Below are 15250 nucleotides of genomic sequence, written 5' to 3'. Positions count from 1 at the left end.
CTGAACCTTGTTTCTTACTTGTTTAGCTTTATATGTGTATTTTATCTTTTTACTAATTTCCGAGTGGAACCACGTATTTAGCTAATGAAAAGTAATTGTACTTCCAATGCTTGAGTTAGCATAGGTAGCAAAGTGTCTCTATGCAGGAGCTAAGCCTGGGGCTAAAATAAATGCATGTAGAAAATGGTTACTGAAAAGGCTTTGTGAGCATACCTATCCTATATGTGCAGGAATTAACTAGATATGAGTAAACTGAGTATTCATGTGCTTCGGTTGTGCTATAGGAGTGCACAGAAAGAAAATAAACTTGGGCCTTGTTGAGAAGCAGCAGCAAAGTATTGTATCATATAGTGAGACAGGAGAAGGATCTGAAATGAAGTTTGATGTGTGTGGAACTGAAGCTGACAGTATGTCAGTAGTAGCCCAACAGCTGACAGTGGTGATGCCAAACTTGTGTATAATCCCTGGGCTTGGTGTTGTTAATAGAGTTATTGCTGCTTTTGCATCTTTCTCACCTCTTGTCATTTAGAAAGGACATAACGTGTCCAGAGGAGGGCAACAAAGCTGGTGAAAGGGCTGGAAGGAATGCTCTGTGAGGAGTGGCTAGGGACTTCGGGCTTGTCTTGGTTGGAGAAAAGGAGATGGAGGGGTGACCTCATTACAGTCTCCTGAGGAAGGGAAACGGAGAAGGAGGTTCTGAGCTTGTCTCTTAAGATCCAGTGACAGGATATGGGGTAATAGTTTAAAGCAGTACTAGGGGATGTTTCGACTGGACATTATGAAGCATTTCTTTACTGAGAGGGTGATCAAACACTAGAACAGGCTTCCTAGAGAGGTGATTGATGCCAACACTGACAGACTTGGTGTATGTTTTAACTTTTGGTCAGCCCTGAGTGGTCTGGCAGTTGGACTAGATGATTGTTGTAGGTTTCTTCCAAATAAGACAAGCCAAGTAAAATAACTGCCCAACAAGAAACCACCAGCATTTAAACAAAGATGTGTCTTTGAACCAGGTGTATCTGTATTGAAAAGAATTCCAGTTTTAGAGTGGCTGCATGTAGCACTCTTCTAATGATACTTTAAATAGCTCTAAATTGCCCATAGTGGAAGTTGAGCAATGGTAACTGGTTGGAAAGAGTTAGTGGCCATGTCTCTTTCCAATTTTATTTATCTATGATTTGAGTTTAAATAGAATGTTCAAGACTTCTTGGAACAGTCAGAAGAGTGAAGAACCACCTCTTCTGGTCATTGTATTTTCTTACTGTTGAGATGGAATTTTTTCCCCTCATCAAACTCTGAGGTCCTTGTGGACTTTAGCTCCTGCTTACTGTAGGTCTGAAAGTCCTCTAATTTCTGTAATAAGATAATATTTTCTTCTGTACATGTCCATACTGTTACATTTTCTTGTTTGCAGCCTCCACTCAATACCCTTGAGATGGAGTATACTGTTGCACAAGACTAAGGCTTTGAAGTCTTCCAATTGAGTATATTTGAGGGCTTGCAAAGGTCACTGACTTGCCTTTCATACAGTGTTTTCTGGAGCAAACAAGATTATATAAAGTGTTAATGTTACCTGATCTCAATGAGTAAACAAATAGTGGGAATTTTTAGAGAGCAAAATAGTCATATGTTTTATTGGTGTTTGATGGATCATCATGTTCTGTCACTACCCAGAACCCAACATCAGTTATTATACAGATAACTCTGAGAGCATCCTGTTGTTCACCCATTGGTTTTGCAAACTCTTAATGGATCATCTGAATAGTTGTGATTTTTGTATCATTGACCAAGTGTCCTACTTTGTCATGCAGCTGTTGACTTCTGTAGCAAAGTGCATTGCTGCGTAAGTGAGAATGGGAGTTCACACATGAGTTATTGTTCCCACCGTTGTTCTTCCTTCATCTCTTACTTCCATAGGTAATAGGAAACGCTGGAAAATTTTTAAGTTGCTGGGAACTTTGTTCAACTCTAATCTTTTGGACTGAAATGCTTTTATGCCTCTGCTTTGAGTTTAATTTTGTTTAAAGCTTTAAGCCAAAATTCTTCATCTGTTTTTTGAAACAAACCTAGAGTAATTGGCTGTGCCATTTTTGTATGGCAGTCTCCTCTTTGAAATGTTGTAGTATGCCTCTGAACTGGAACATCTACTTGAAATTTGTCAGAGGCTGACCTCTGGCTGAGCTGTAATGTTTGAATTCTATATGAAAATCTGCCAATAGTGAGATGATTCTCTTTTTGAAAGCTTGTGATCTGGATGTGGCAACATTTCCTTGTGGAATTCCCTGGAGACTATCTGCATTCTGTCTGCTCAGCAGCAGAATTTTTCTTTCAAGTACATCTCTGGAGTGCATTAAGGTGTGCAAAGCCTGGAAACCACAATTAGGGAGTTGAGAGAGGGGTCTTAGGGCACTGCCAGGTGGGAAATACCTATGAGACAACCCTGGCAAGTCAGGTCTAGAATCATGCACATGTTCCTCCTCCTTTCCTGTCCCATCAGTTAGATGGTACCGCCAAACTCCAACCAACACCTGTGCTCTTGACTGTGACTTTGTGCTAAGACTTTTTTTAGAGAAGATGAGGTATCCATAGGGGACTGAAGCTTGGCTTCTCCTCTGTGCAAACACATACATCACTTGCGAGCATAACAAGGGTGACGCTTGTGATACTGATGTGTAGCTGAGTTGTAAGGAGTGTACCCAGTCAGTTCCTGTAAGTAGGGCGTACACATTTGGTCAGTACTGATTGCTGTCATCCAGAAAAGCTCAATCTAATTCTTTTGAGACCTTAACAGATAAAATCTGGAGAGATTACTGAAGTGTTGAGCCTAAAGGTTGTTTTTTTTACTTCAGGATTTCCAAACTGAACCAAGTTTGGCTATACTTCTATAAGGATAGCAAAAGATACTCCATATTTCCTGAATTTGTAAGATGAGGAGGTTGAGAGCTGAAGTATAGCTTTTCTTGACTTTTTTTCCTGCAGCAGTTTCAACTTTGAAGAGTTATTTTTGGTAGCTATCTGGATTATAAAATTCAGACCAAGTCAGAAAGCAACGGAGGCCACTGAAGATGGTCTGATAGTGGGAAACATTAGGTGATGGTAATAAATAAAATGAAGAAAATCAAGGAAAATAAATGTTTTTCAAAGACATGTCCATCTTGTTGAGAAAAAGATTTTAAGCTCACAGAGTAGGCTGAATTTCTTTACTATTTTTGAGGTGACTCATTCAAGGCTTAAGAAAGATGGCCTTGCCTGTTGACACTGTACAGTTTAAAATACCCCTTTTTAAAATGCATTTTCCCTATAGCAAAATACATGTCAATAAGTTGACTTTCCCCTCATCTGACTGGCAGACTCCTGCTAATCTATAGCAGAAGAGTTTGAGATCTGTGTGAAGTTGCACGATTATTTTTAGTGATTCAGACCCTTCAGCTTTATGTAATGGTTTGGGGGTGCTCAGACTGTGGTTCATCGTGGATATCTCAAGAAAGTATCTTAGTTTTGATCTACAAATGACAGTTTGGAATACTCATTTTTGTGATCACTGTGCATGTTTTTCATCGGAAATTCCTGACCACTGTGTGACACCATCTAGATGTGGAAACTGCTACAAGTCTCCTAATGATAAATTGAGGGAATTTATATTTCTGTATCAAGAATAAAATGATTTCTCATCATGGAGGATCATAGCTTCCTGAAATCATTTACTGAAAAGGTTGTTTCTGTCTTGAAAATGTTTATGTAGATTGTATAGTATTTTAAATAACAGTTCAACTGCCTCTTTGAAAAAATGAAGAGGAGTACTTCCTGTATTTTTAATAGTTTTTCCTACTAAGTGTTATGGCAGCTGGATCTTTTGAAATGTGTGGTGCTTTTCTAGATGAGTCCTAGTCTCAAGCCTTCATTTCGTCTTTTTTATGGACAGTTATGAATTTTGATTAATCTTTAATAAAACCTGTTTCCTGGTATAAGGAGAATCTGGTTTAACATTATGGAGTAGGGTTTCACAGAAATGGCTAAGCCAGCGCTAACAGCTCACTGCTGTTGGTAGATATGATTCTTTTCTCCCTTTCTCTCTTTACAGAAAACCTCAAGAGCTTCTCTTGCCCTCATGCTGTCTTTTGGCTCTTCTGGCTTCTTTTCTAAGCTGAAGTGTTCTTTGTGTGGTGCTTCTGCTCATTGACTTGTAGTGAAAATAGAAGTCAGATGCATATTGGAACTGATGTAAAGAGATGGGAGGGAAGCAGGAATATCCCTTTTAACAGCAGCAAAAGAAATGATCGGTTAGTTGTCATGAACTCTCACCCATAGGGTGCCCTCTCTATGGCTGAAATCTGTTAAAGAGAAACAATCTAGAAAGACCAGTATTCTTCTGTTCTTTCATGGAGGGGCTGGTAAATTATCATCTCAAGCTGAAATAGCATCATATCTCTGTGTTTTGGGGTTTGTTTGGTTTTGTGTGTGTGGTTTTTGTTTGTTTTTTTTAATGCCTTCTCCCTAACAAGTTCATAGTCAGTAATCCTTGTGTGACTTAGGTTTGTTTAGTTTTATGTGATGCTGCAGACTCTTTCTACATGAAAAGCAGTTCATTAAACCATTCATACAACTGAATCTCTGCTTTCATAATCTAATTCAAGGCAAAAGAGGATTATTAATTTTATTAGTCTCCTGCAGCCGGTAGTGCTATTTTAAAGTTTCATTTTTCTTGTCTGTTTCTTTGCTGCACATTCTTAAAGTTCTGCAGCCTATAACTTAGACTGACCCTTAACAGATAGGAGTCCATAGATAGATAGTGACTTTCCCATGCTGAATGAGTTGTGTAGCGTAGTATCACAGCTTGGTGAGTTGCCTTTTTCAGCTAAACCATTCTCTTTTGGATTAATAGGAATGCATCTCATGAGCCAGCTTTATGATTAGATAGACTATCAAAAGGCAAAGCATTTATGTAGTCTATGTTCAGAAGAATTTAGGAACTAACCAAACACACACATTTTGCTTAGAAAATTCTCATTTCTTGGATGTCTCACTTCTTTAGCATACACTGGTGCTTTGCTAGAATAAATATTTCATTCAAATAGTTTTGGTGTAACTGACTGAATTACATAGGACCAAGAAGAAAGATGTAGCCACATCTTGACAGAAAGTGTCACTTCCTTTGCATCTTACCATTCAATTGGAACCAGCTCCCTAAAGATAAGATAGGAACATAATAATCTACTTAACACCTCAACACCTCGGTTGCAATGAACTGAGGCAACAGACAGACTCCATCTTCTTATCAGTGGTTGTTCAGTATCTCCATTGCCTATTGTGTGCGAATAGTGATAGTCTTACATTTGTAACAATACGAAGAGTTTGATTTTTTTTTTTTTTCTTGAAGCTTCCTGATACTATGTTTTCAATTATGGCATTCCTGTTTTTCATGGAACAAGGAAAGTTTTTCAATTTAAAAACACAGAAGACCAAGAGAGAAGGTATTCCAAAGTGCTGGATCCTTTACTGTGCTGACACTCTAAGAAACATTTTTTTTGTTATTGCTAGAGCAATAACTCTAAACTTGTAATTTATAAACTCATTACCTCAAGCTTTTTCTTTTAAAAGATTGCTAATGGGTCTTTGTATTAGTGCTGTTTAATGTCACTATCAATTAAAAGGGTGGTGCAGTTGTTTATATAATGTGTTCAATTAAAAATGGAGCAGCATACTCCCTGACTCTTAGGGGAAGTACGTTGTAGTGATACCAGTGGGTTGACTATCAAGTAGTTCCGTTACAATCTTGTTTCCACAAACACCATAATTCTGCATTAATACTTACTGAATGAAATGTCTTCCATACAGAGACTATGTACAAGTACTGACTTTGCCTTTCAACACTTCTAAATCTTCAGTTATTTCAGTTATGGAAATGTCTGTGCTACTGTACGTTGTTGGAATTCCTGACTAGCAAGCTAAAAGTAAAATACCTAAAACGTGAAACTTGGCAGAGGCATAGATAAAATCTGCAGAGCACTTTACTTTGAAGCAATTTAGTTTTGACTTTTCAATGTTTCTATTTAAGTTGTCTTGCACGAAAAGATAAATCTATTGATGTCATGTATATATTTTATATTTTTGTGCATGTATATGTAATGAGACATTTCTTGGTTCAGTAAAATAAAACTCAGCTAACAAACTTTTATTTTTTTCCCTTCCTCCTAAATACAAAATAATCTCTCTACCTCAGAGGCTGAATCTGCAAGGTCAATGCTTGATTACTTTTTCACTTATGTTTTCATATTGCAAAAATCCAAACACGAAGGGTGTAATTTTAGAAAGTTTCAAATTAATTGAAATCGTGATTCCTAATAGAGGTCAAAGTATGTTATAAGCATCTTTTCACACTTCTGAAAGCCCCAATTCCTTGTGCAGCCTCTATTTAGCTACTTTCCAGAATGTTAAAGTTTCTTTTTACTTTCTCTTTCTTTCTTTAAAGTAGCACTGTAATTTGCTATGTAGCATAAGCTGTCATTACACATGCTTTAAATGTCCAATACACAGAATATCCCCAGCAGTCTTTTAATTTTTATTATCTGACATATTAGTCCATAATTTAAAAGTTATAACAACACCTTTAAGCTAATTTTTGGTGGCATTTGAAACCCAAAATTTCAATTTTGCTACAATTTAATAGTAGTGTGGATGTTGCAGCTGGCTGTGCAGCAGCATGAGCACGCATGGCAGGGCTTGGTGAGCGTTCAGTGGCAGAACTTGCAGGAACAGACCCGTAAAGCATGGGTTCCTTTCAGCTGGAAAGTTGCAGAAAAATGTTTCTAATAGCTCTCACTGGATGTAGCCTAGGATAAAGTTGCCTGTGGATCAAAGTGAAAACATGAAACAGGCTAGACCTACTGGCAGCCTTCCAGCTTCTCTGTCTTTGCAGGGTTTATATTCTTTTACCTACCAGGGTCCAGCCTAGGGAACCAGGTGCTTGCTGCCAATTAGTCTTGTCAAGACAGCCCAGAGCTTCTCTTGACAAGCCTGACTGCTGACAGCAGCTGTGTGGTAGTCTTAGGCAGGATTTTAACTCCTTGCCTACCTGATGCTTTGGAGGTTAAATCTCCTGGTCCCATTCTGCAATTACTCAAATATGCTTCTATATTATGAAAGCATGTTTTATACTGAAACTGATCTAAGATTACCAGTGGTGCTGTAGTAGTAGAGTTTACTTGTCAAACTTCTGGCATAAACGAATGTAAATTGAGAGTTAAGTCATTGGGAAAGTTACTATAAATTTGTAGATACTATCACAACTCTCCATCCCAGGCCATCTTTTACTCCATGTAGAGTGTAGCTGTAGCTGGGTAAGACACCAGACTGGTCTAGCAATTTTCTCCACGGTATCTTTAAGTTTAATCTCTCTTCAGTATTGCAGTGCTACAAGTGAGCCTGACCAATTTACAGGACATTCATTCATATAAGTGTACTATAAATTATTATTAAATATTTAATATTTTTTAACTTTTCAAGTAATTCATGTTGCTGCAAAGAACAGTTAATTTTTAGTTGTGGAATTTTCCTAAATTGTCTTTTACATGTGCATGTGACCTCACCACTGTCAGTGTCTTTGCTGTAGTAATGTTAGCAGTTAACAAAAGATACAGATGCTTTTCCTTTATGAGGAATAGATGATCTCTAAAGGTCCCTTCCAACCCCTGCCATTCTATGATAACACCTCATTGCATTTTTAATTTTGATCAGAAATAGCAAATTTATGAACTGACCATCTCAACAGTACAAGAGATTTTGTTTAAGTGCATGTAGCAGTACTTAGTCTTCAGGTTAACACTAACTTATTTAATTGTAATTCCTAAGAAATCAGGGCTTAACCTGTCAATCTCCTCAGCTGCTGTGATTCTAGAAGCTTTTGAACTTTTGAGTCCATTTCACTCAAATTTGAAAGAAAGGTGACTTTTTAAAATGTCTTGCAAATTGCATGAATTGCAATACTGTGATTCTTGTGTAGTCACCACTGTAAATACATGACTAGAGAGAGAGAAGTGTAACTTTGTTTTTATAAATTTTAAGAGATGACAACCACCAGGTTCATGTTAGAAAATGGGATCTGTTGCTTGGTCAGACAGAAAAGAAACATGAGATGTAGCTGAGTGCACTAGAAGAGCTCTGTGTGTGAAAGAGATACTTGTAAGCTGGAGAGGGGCAAGGAAGCTATGGCGAGGGAGAGGCATTAAGCATAGTATTGAGGATCTGAAAAATGTAGTGAGAAGTAAGGCTGTTAAAACAGTATAAGTTGATCCCAGAGCAGAGGAACTGTCTGTCTGCAAAATAGCCAGGTTGCAATTGAATGAAGTGATCTATTTACAAAATAGCTTAAATTGGATGTTTCTATTGAGCTAGTCAAGGATGTGGGAAGTGATGGAGGCATCTTTTCAACTTGGCTTCCAAATCCTTTTATTCGTGATGAGATGCAGCTATTAAGGTATGCTTTGCCTTGACTCTGGACTTCCAAGAATTACATAGGAATAACTATTAGATCATATATCAATTTGAGACCATTTATATTTTAGAATTTGATAGAGAAGGATGTGTTTTGTTAGTGTTCTTAAAAATAAAAACAAATTCTGCCCTGCTAGGGTAGAGCTTTAACTTTTTTTGCAGAGTACTTAATGGCTTTTGCAGAGGTCATCAAGAGGGCTGTGTACTTATCTTAAACACTAACTGGAACCACTTATTCTGCCCACATGAATTCAAAAAAGTGTATTGGCAGCTTCTGTTTGAGGAGAGTTAAATGCAGCAGTGCAGAAAACATTATTTCAGCGAGTCACCTAGAATTCTTTTCCATAGGAGGTACCTTACTTTGCTGACTTAATGCTATTTTTTTTACTTTTTCAAATGGTAAGGTGAAGTTTTGAGTTGCCTACTGACAGTATGTGGAGATAGTTTAAAAGAACTACTTCTGTTGAGTGGTGCTTGTATGGATTTATGTGGATTAATGAATGGCCATGAGGACATTGCATAAATGATTTGAGAGTGTCTTTACTTGGAATTAGTATGCATCATTGTCTTGGATTTGCAGAGCTTGTACCACAGATATCTACCAGTATGTGGAGGTCTCACTAGATCTATATAGCATTGTTTCTGTATTAATATGTGAGGAGTTTGCATTTCAGTGTTGTTCATGTTCTGTTTTTCCATGGGTGGTTCTTCTGTTTCAGGGATTTTAGATTCTCTGAACAGAAGATAAATTAATTGCACCTGTACAGTAACTTCTAATCCAACATGTCAACACATGTAGTCTTGACACTGTCCTTTTTGAACCCAAAAACCTAGTAGTAGGCTATGAGTATGTATCCCACCGTTCAAAATACCTCAGAACGATATTTTTGAAGTTACCAACATGTAGCTGCTTGGAAAGAAACTGGCAGAACATCAGCTAAGACTGCTTTTTTTGTTCATTGTGAATCTGCACCAAGGAGGGGGAGGAGACTACTTTTACTTTCAGGTTGGAACAATGGCAAAATATCCTATTTTTCTTTTACTTGACAGTCTGCCAGCTTAAGTCCTTGAAACTTGTAGCTTTCCCTGTATTTTAGCAGGGTGCATCAAGCCAACTCAGCATTTTATTTTTGAAGTACATGTTTCCTGTGACTGAACTTTCGACATGAATGTTCAAAGCAGCATCTTAAATAGAGTCCTAATCTCTCTCTTCACAACCAGAGCCCCGCAGTTGATTACTATGTTAGACTTCAAATTGATATTTCTCTTTGAAGTAGGTGTCTGAGGTCTTAATATGTTGGGCAGAACTAACCAGTTCTGCTGTTGAAGGAAGTAATCTTACCCTGGCTGCTGCTTCCTCCCTCCCTGTCCACTCTTGCCTTGTGTTAACATGAATGTATATCAAGACGTCATAAACCAGATGGAGTAAATGACTGAGACGTTTTCTGAGAATTCATTTTAATCTGGATCACTTCCTTGAGGTGGTTGACTGAGCAGCCATACGGTCCACAGGCCACCTCCTGCACCAGGCCAGGTAGGCAGTAAGAGGCCGAGGGCATTTTTTTGGGTTGTGCTGCTGGCTCATGCCGATTTTGTCTGCTTGTGAAATTCCAACTCAATAGCCTTTATGTCTTCTTGGCAGATTTGAGTTTTGATTTGGGACTTCATACCTTCAGATTCTCCCCCCTGCACAACTGCACTTCTAAATTATTGGAGCCTGCTAGGAAAAAAAAAAAAGCAGTAATGTTTTTCCCTGTTAAGGCATGAGCACTTGAGACACTTAGCCCCTTTATCTTGTCTAGCAAAAAAAAAAATAACAACCACCTCTTCTTTCTAGCCCTCTGAATCAGTTCTTCAAGCTGTCTGTAGTGAGCACATTTTTCTCTGTGTGTAGAAAAATGTGTGGTTCCACTTAAGCCAACATATTCCTTGTTTTTTAAGAAATGTCTCTAGTATTACAGTAGTAATTCATTATTTCTGGAATGTGTATTGGGAGGCAGGAAATTGCTTTGTAATCCTTAGTATTGTCCTTTCATCCTTCTTCAAGTGGGTTACTTGAAAGTATAGGTGTTTGCCAGCCTTATTCATTTTGACTGAATAAGGTTGAGTAGTGCTTATGTGAGCAGCTTTGTTAGGGGATCCCTAAGAGAGGTAGCTTATAGCAGGCCTTTGGCAATGTGCAAAGAGAACGTTAACCTCTTCAGCAACCATTCCTTAATGGAAGCAAATGTCTTTAATAATGGAGTGTCTTGTCACTGCAAAGTGAATCATTTTAAAGTAAGGAACATTCCAATTAGAAGCGCAGTCTCCCTTCATTCCTTCATGGTCCACGGTGACATGCGCCAGTGCCACTGACTGTGTTAACCTATTTGCTCGTGTTGGCTTGTCCTAGCATTGAGTTAAACAGTGTGCAAGGAGCAGAGAGACTGTGATTTCTCTCCCTATTCTCTTTTTCCTCTCCTTTCAAGTTGTTGTTTTTTTAAAACTTGTAAGAATTGTCTGGTTTTGTTCCCCTTCAATGTTTTGTCGTTATCTATCATTGCTTTGAAAGTATCATCGTATGAAAACACAAAAATGTGTTGATTTTTGATTCTTAAATAATCATACTATACCTATTTTGTAAGGTATCATACCTTATGCAATGTATCAGCTTGTATTAAGATGGTACTTTTTTAGGAATTAGTATTTTGAATGATTTGCCATCTCAGCTCATATTCAAATTGTTAGGACAGAGACAAACCATGTCTTCTAAAGTTTCTCTTAGGAAGTCACAGGTAGAAAGCTCTGGTTAGATTTTGTGACGCTTCTGGAAAGAGTGGTCTGACTTTTCACAGTAATCTATTCATATTTGTTATTTCAGGGTTACAAACAGGTTGTAACTTTCATATTACACAACCAATTTTCCTAGCAGTCTTTGTAGTTTCATTACTTGTACATTCAGAATACTTGAAGACTACACTCATGCAAACTTCATGGGTTCGAAGGTCTCTAAATATACCGCAGTTGGGAATATAGTGTTAAGATGCTACTTCTCCTTGCTTCTATAATCCCTGCAGAGTGTTCACTACCTCTTATTTATTTATTTTTCTAAATAACTTACACCAGTTTAAAGTAGATGGGAACATTTTTTAGTTGAATAAAGAGATTGGTTTAGGCACATTGGTATAACTTTTTTGTTTTTCTTAGAAAAATCTACAGATGGATGAATTAATTTTGTGAAATTCAGTTTATTTCTGTTTAGGCTAAAATAACCACTGTCAGTGTTTCTTTTTAAAACCAGGATGACTATATGGCCAGTTCAGAAGTAATTTGTGTTTTGTCAGCCTTGGTGCTGCCACGGAATCTGTGGAACCACACACCGATAGCACATTGCTAGATTGCATATTTAATACTTTACCAATGACTCGAGTTTTATTCTAACACAAGGTTGAGAGGTTTAACTGAGACAGTCACCCAAATTCAAGAAACTGTTTTCCACTAGTGAACAGTGGTTCCCAAAGCAACTGCTCCCTCCTGGAGGCACCAGGCAGCTTGTGCAAGAGGCCATGTCTGCTGGCTAGCAATGGTGATACCATAGGCTGTACCTTGAGTGGTGATGTTTCTGAGCAGAACTGAGGAATAGTCACGATGTATGAAGTTAAGTACCATTAAGCATGAAATTTCAAGATAAACTTCTATATCCTTTCAAGATTTTTAATGAGTTCAGATGGTTAGCATGCAGCCCCTTTGCCAACTGTGCCCAGTAAAGCAGTGTTACTGGCTTTATTGGGAATGCAGGTAAGTCTTCAAAGTCCTGCATGAACGGATGTTTTAAGTAAGGCTTCAGTGAAAATTGTATACCTCTTACTCTGGCAAATTTGCCTTTCATTTGCTCTGTTAAGGCCTTACTCTGTGTTTGTAGACTTGCTAGGAACATACTGAGGAAAAAAGAAATGGATGCAAATGTTAAAGTTGCAAAAGGATTTTAACCCTTAAAAGCAAAAGAACTTTTTATCTTTGTTTTGTGCTAAGCTTTTGTACTCAGAACTCTGTTGCTCTCCGGAAAGGTTACTTTCATGGTTTCTTTCAGTAACAGTAGTATGGCCTAACTTTGAAGGCATTTCATCAATTTAGTGCTTCCAGAGGTGGATGGGGAAACTATCAATGTTTAATACTTCTAACATTACTGTGGAATTTCTATCTAGGAGTACTAACTTTTACTACTCATCTAGTGATTGCTCAACCCCATATTTATTAATTCCAGTAAATATGTATCAAATTTGAATATTTTTTCTGCTCTGCATATAAAGCTTTAATGTAAGTTCCCAATGTTTTCTGTTAACCCTTACTGCTGTCCTGGGCTTAGTTGTAGTGTGGAGAAGCAAGTTATTCTCTGTCCTCTGTTAGATTTCTGACAGTGGTGTGAGTGTGCTTAAATCCCTCAGCTCCTCTTGGATTTCTGAAAAACAATTATTATTACTTTAGAGAAGCACTGACCTCTTTTTAATAAAGACCTTGCCTTGTATTCGACTTTTCCCTTTTTAGAATCATAGTTCATATTCCTCTTGCTTCACAATCATATAACATCCTTGTGGCAAGTACAGCAGTTGCTTACCTGGAAAAGTAATATTAGAAAAGTGTGTATTTTTAGCTGCCTTTTGATGTGATGTAGCAGCTGGAAACAAGGAGGAGAGGCAGTATGAGGTGATCTGACAGTACTGCCAACCACAACTTGGGAACCACTGCTTTGGACTTGAGGCCAAAATGTGGGGAAACCATTTTCACAGGCTTGAGAATGCCCATTGTGCCTGGCACTTCAGCAGTCTAGATGCTGTGGCTTTGCTCTTGCTTCTCAACAGCTTTATTTGAAGGTTCTCCCCTGGACTCTATTAAATAAACAAATGTTATTAATGAATGAAAAAGTTCTGTGAAACTTTTTGTTTATGATTATATGCATTAAAAGTACATAATAACCAAGCAGGTTCATGTACACATTTAAGATGTAATTGTAAAAATATCCCTTTGATATCAGTGACTAATTGTAAAGATCTAAATTAAAAGATATTCTAACAACTAACAAAAATACTGTTTTTCTTTGTAGTAATCATGTCCACAACTTGGAGAAAGAATCTAGCAAGTTCATGTTGAGGTATATTCTCCAGACAAGATACAGTGACTCGTGTTTTTCTGGGTAAGAAGAGTAGCTGTATTCTCTTCAGTATGACAAAAAAGTAGTTAACCTTTTAAATTTAACTTTTGAAAAGTACAGTCTGTTAAGCCAGCATGCTGGGGGTTTTGTGGTTGAGGGAGTGTGGTGGTTGTTTGTTCTTGAAACTTTCTGGGCAAGCGTAGAGAACTTTCCACCCATCTCAGTCTAAAGATATTGTAGACTAACAGTGCAAAGAAAAAGTAATAATGAGTAATTTTAGAATAAAAGACACCACTGAATAGCATATGACTGGTTAGAAAAGTAATTCCAATTCATTGTTGTAAAGATGTGTACTGTTTCTAGCTTGATTTCTTAAAGGAATGGAGGTTATATACTCTCTTTTTTTTCCTTCCCAAAAACTTCAAACATCTCTGTGAGTAGGAAGAGAAAGAAATCTACATCTTGAGAGAAAAATGGTTAGAATTCAAACCTATATATACTGTGTTGCCAGACTGACAGCCAGCAAACATGTGCTACCTCCGGGTCAGTGTGGATATTCTGAGATACCACAAACCGCTCTGATTATTGTGATGGCAAGATACGTGGTTGTATGGTTCCTGCAAATCTGTATGTGATCTGACTGTGAGCTCTTCTGCTCTTAGAACTCCCTCAGTCCCCCAGCTTGGTCCAGACAACTCCAGAAAAACCAAATTCCGGAGCTTTTTTGTTTTGTTTTGCTTTCAATCAGAAAGACATTCCTTGCATTTTGCTCACATTCTTGGTTTTATATATGCCCAGAACTCCGTTAACATCTTCTGTGTATAAGCATTTCTGTAAGTTGTATCAGTGATCTCTAGAGACTGCCAAGGTCTGGTTTCATTGCTTCCCCACCTCCCTGCATCCATACTAAATTCTTAAGTTTTTATTTTATGCAATTGAATATAGATAGCTAGCTTACTGGGTTAGTTAAAGTGTCTGAAGAAGATGTGGGGAAGAAGACTTGCTTCTTTTGCTTTCCATTCCCATAAGAGTTAAGTTGTTGCGCGTTCATTATCCTTTTCACGACTCTCATGAAATGAGAGTGATTCTCTCACTCTTCCTCAGCTCAGTGGATTCTACTGTAAAGTCATGGGCTTACAGATGAGCTTCTGTCTAGATTGGATTGCTGGAGTATTGCATCCCTTGTTTATCATCCACATTATTTAATGAGACCCCGTGAATTCAGTCACTGCTTCAGATCCCTTTCTAGCTGTGAATAGAAAAGAACTTCAGCAACAGAGAAATGTTGCTTCAAACAATATGTTTCCAAAGAACAGAGCAGTTTCCATTAACAGTTAAACTAGACAAGATGACATGTTTTAATCCTTTAAGTTTAGCACTTCTCTCAGAACCTAATTAGATATAATTTAGCTTGGCATTGCCTGACTTTAAGTACAGAATTAGTCAGTTTCTCTCCAACCTAGAGCAGTCCTATGTTTTTGGCAGTTTTGTTCTAATTACCAAATCCAGTTTCTAAAGAAATATTTGCAGAATACATACTGCTAATGTTTTTATCCTTTTACTGTACCTTCATGATTCACTGTCATTGTGTTTCTGCTGTGGAACTGCTTTCTTTTTAAGTGCTCTTGCTAA

At 37.7% G+C, this 15250-nt stretch overlaps 1 protein-coding gene across 2 annotated transcripts in view; it reads left to right on the top strand.

Moving 5' to 3' along the window:
- SOCS5 (suppressor of cytokine signaling 5) overlaps window positions 1-15250 on the top strand; it is a 35153-nt gene that overhangs the window by 11269 nt on the left and 8634 nt on the right. The window contains exon 2 of one of the 2 annotated variants that reach the window (XM_061991302.1): window positions 13571-13660. The exons of the other annotated variant lie outside the window; for it this stretch is intronic. The gene's annotated coding sequence lies outside the window, so the exon portion shown is untranslated. The remainder of the gene's footprint in view (window positions 1-13570; window positions 13661-15250) is intronic. 2 annotated transcript variants of the gene reach the window in all.

This window comes from Colius striatus, chromosome 2 (assembly GCF_028858725.1).
Source record: "Colius striatus isolate bColStr4 chromosome 2, bColStr4.1.hap1, whole genome shotgun sequence".
NCBI classification, from domain to species: domain Eukaryota; kingdom Metazoa; phylum Chordata; class Aves; order Coliiformes; family Coliidae; genus Colius; species Colius striatus.
This window is presented reverse-complemented; position numbering and strand designations above follow the sequence as displayed.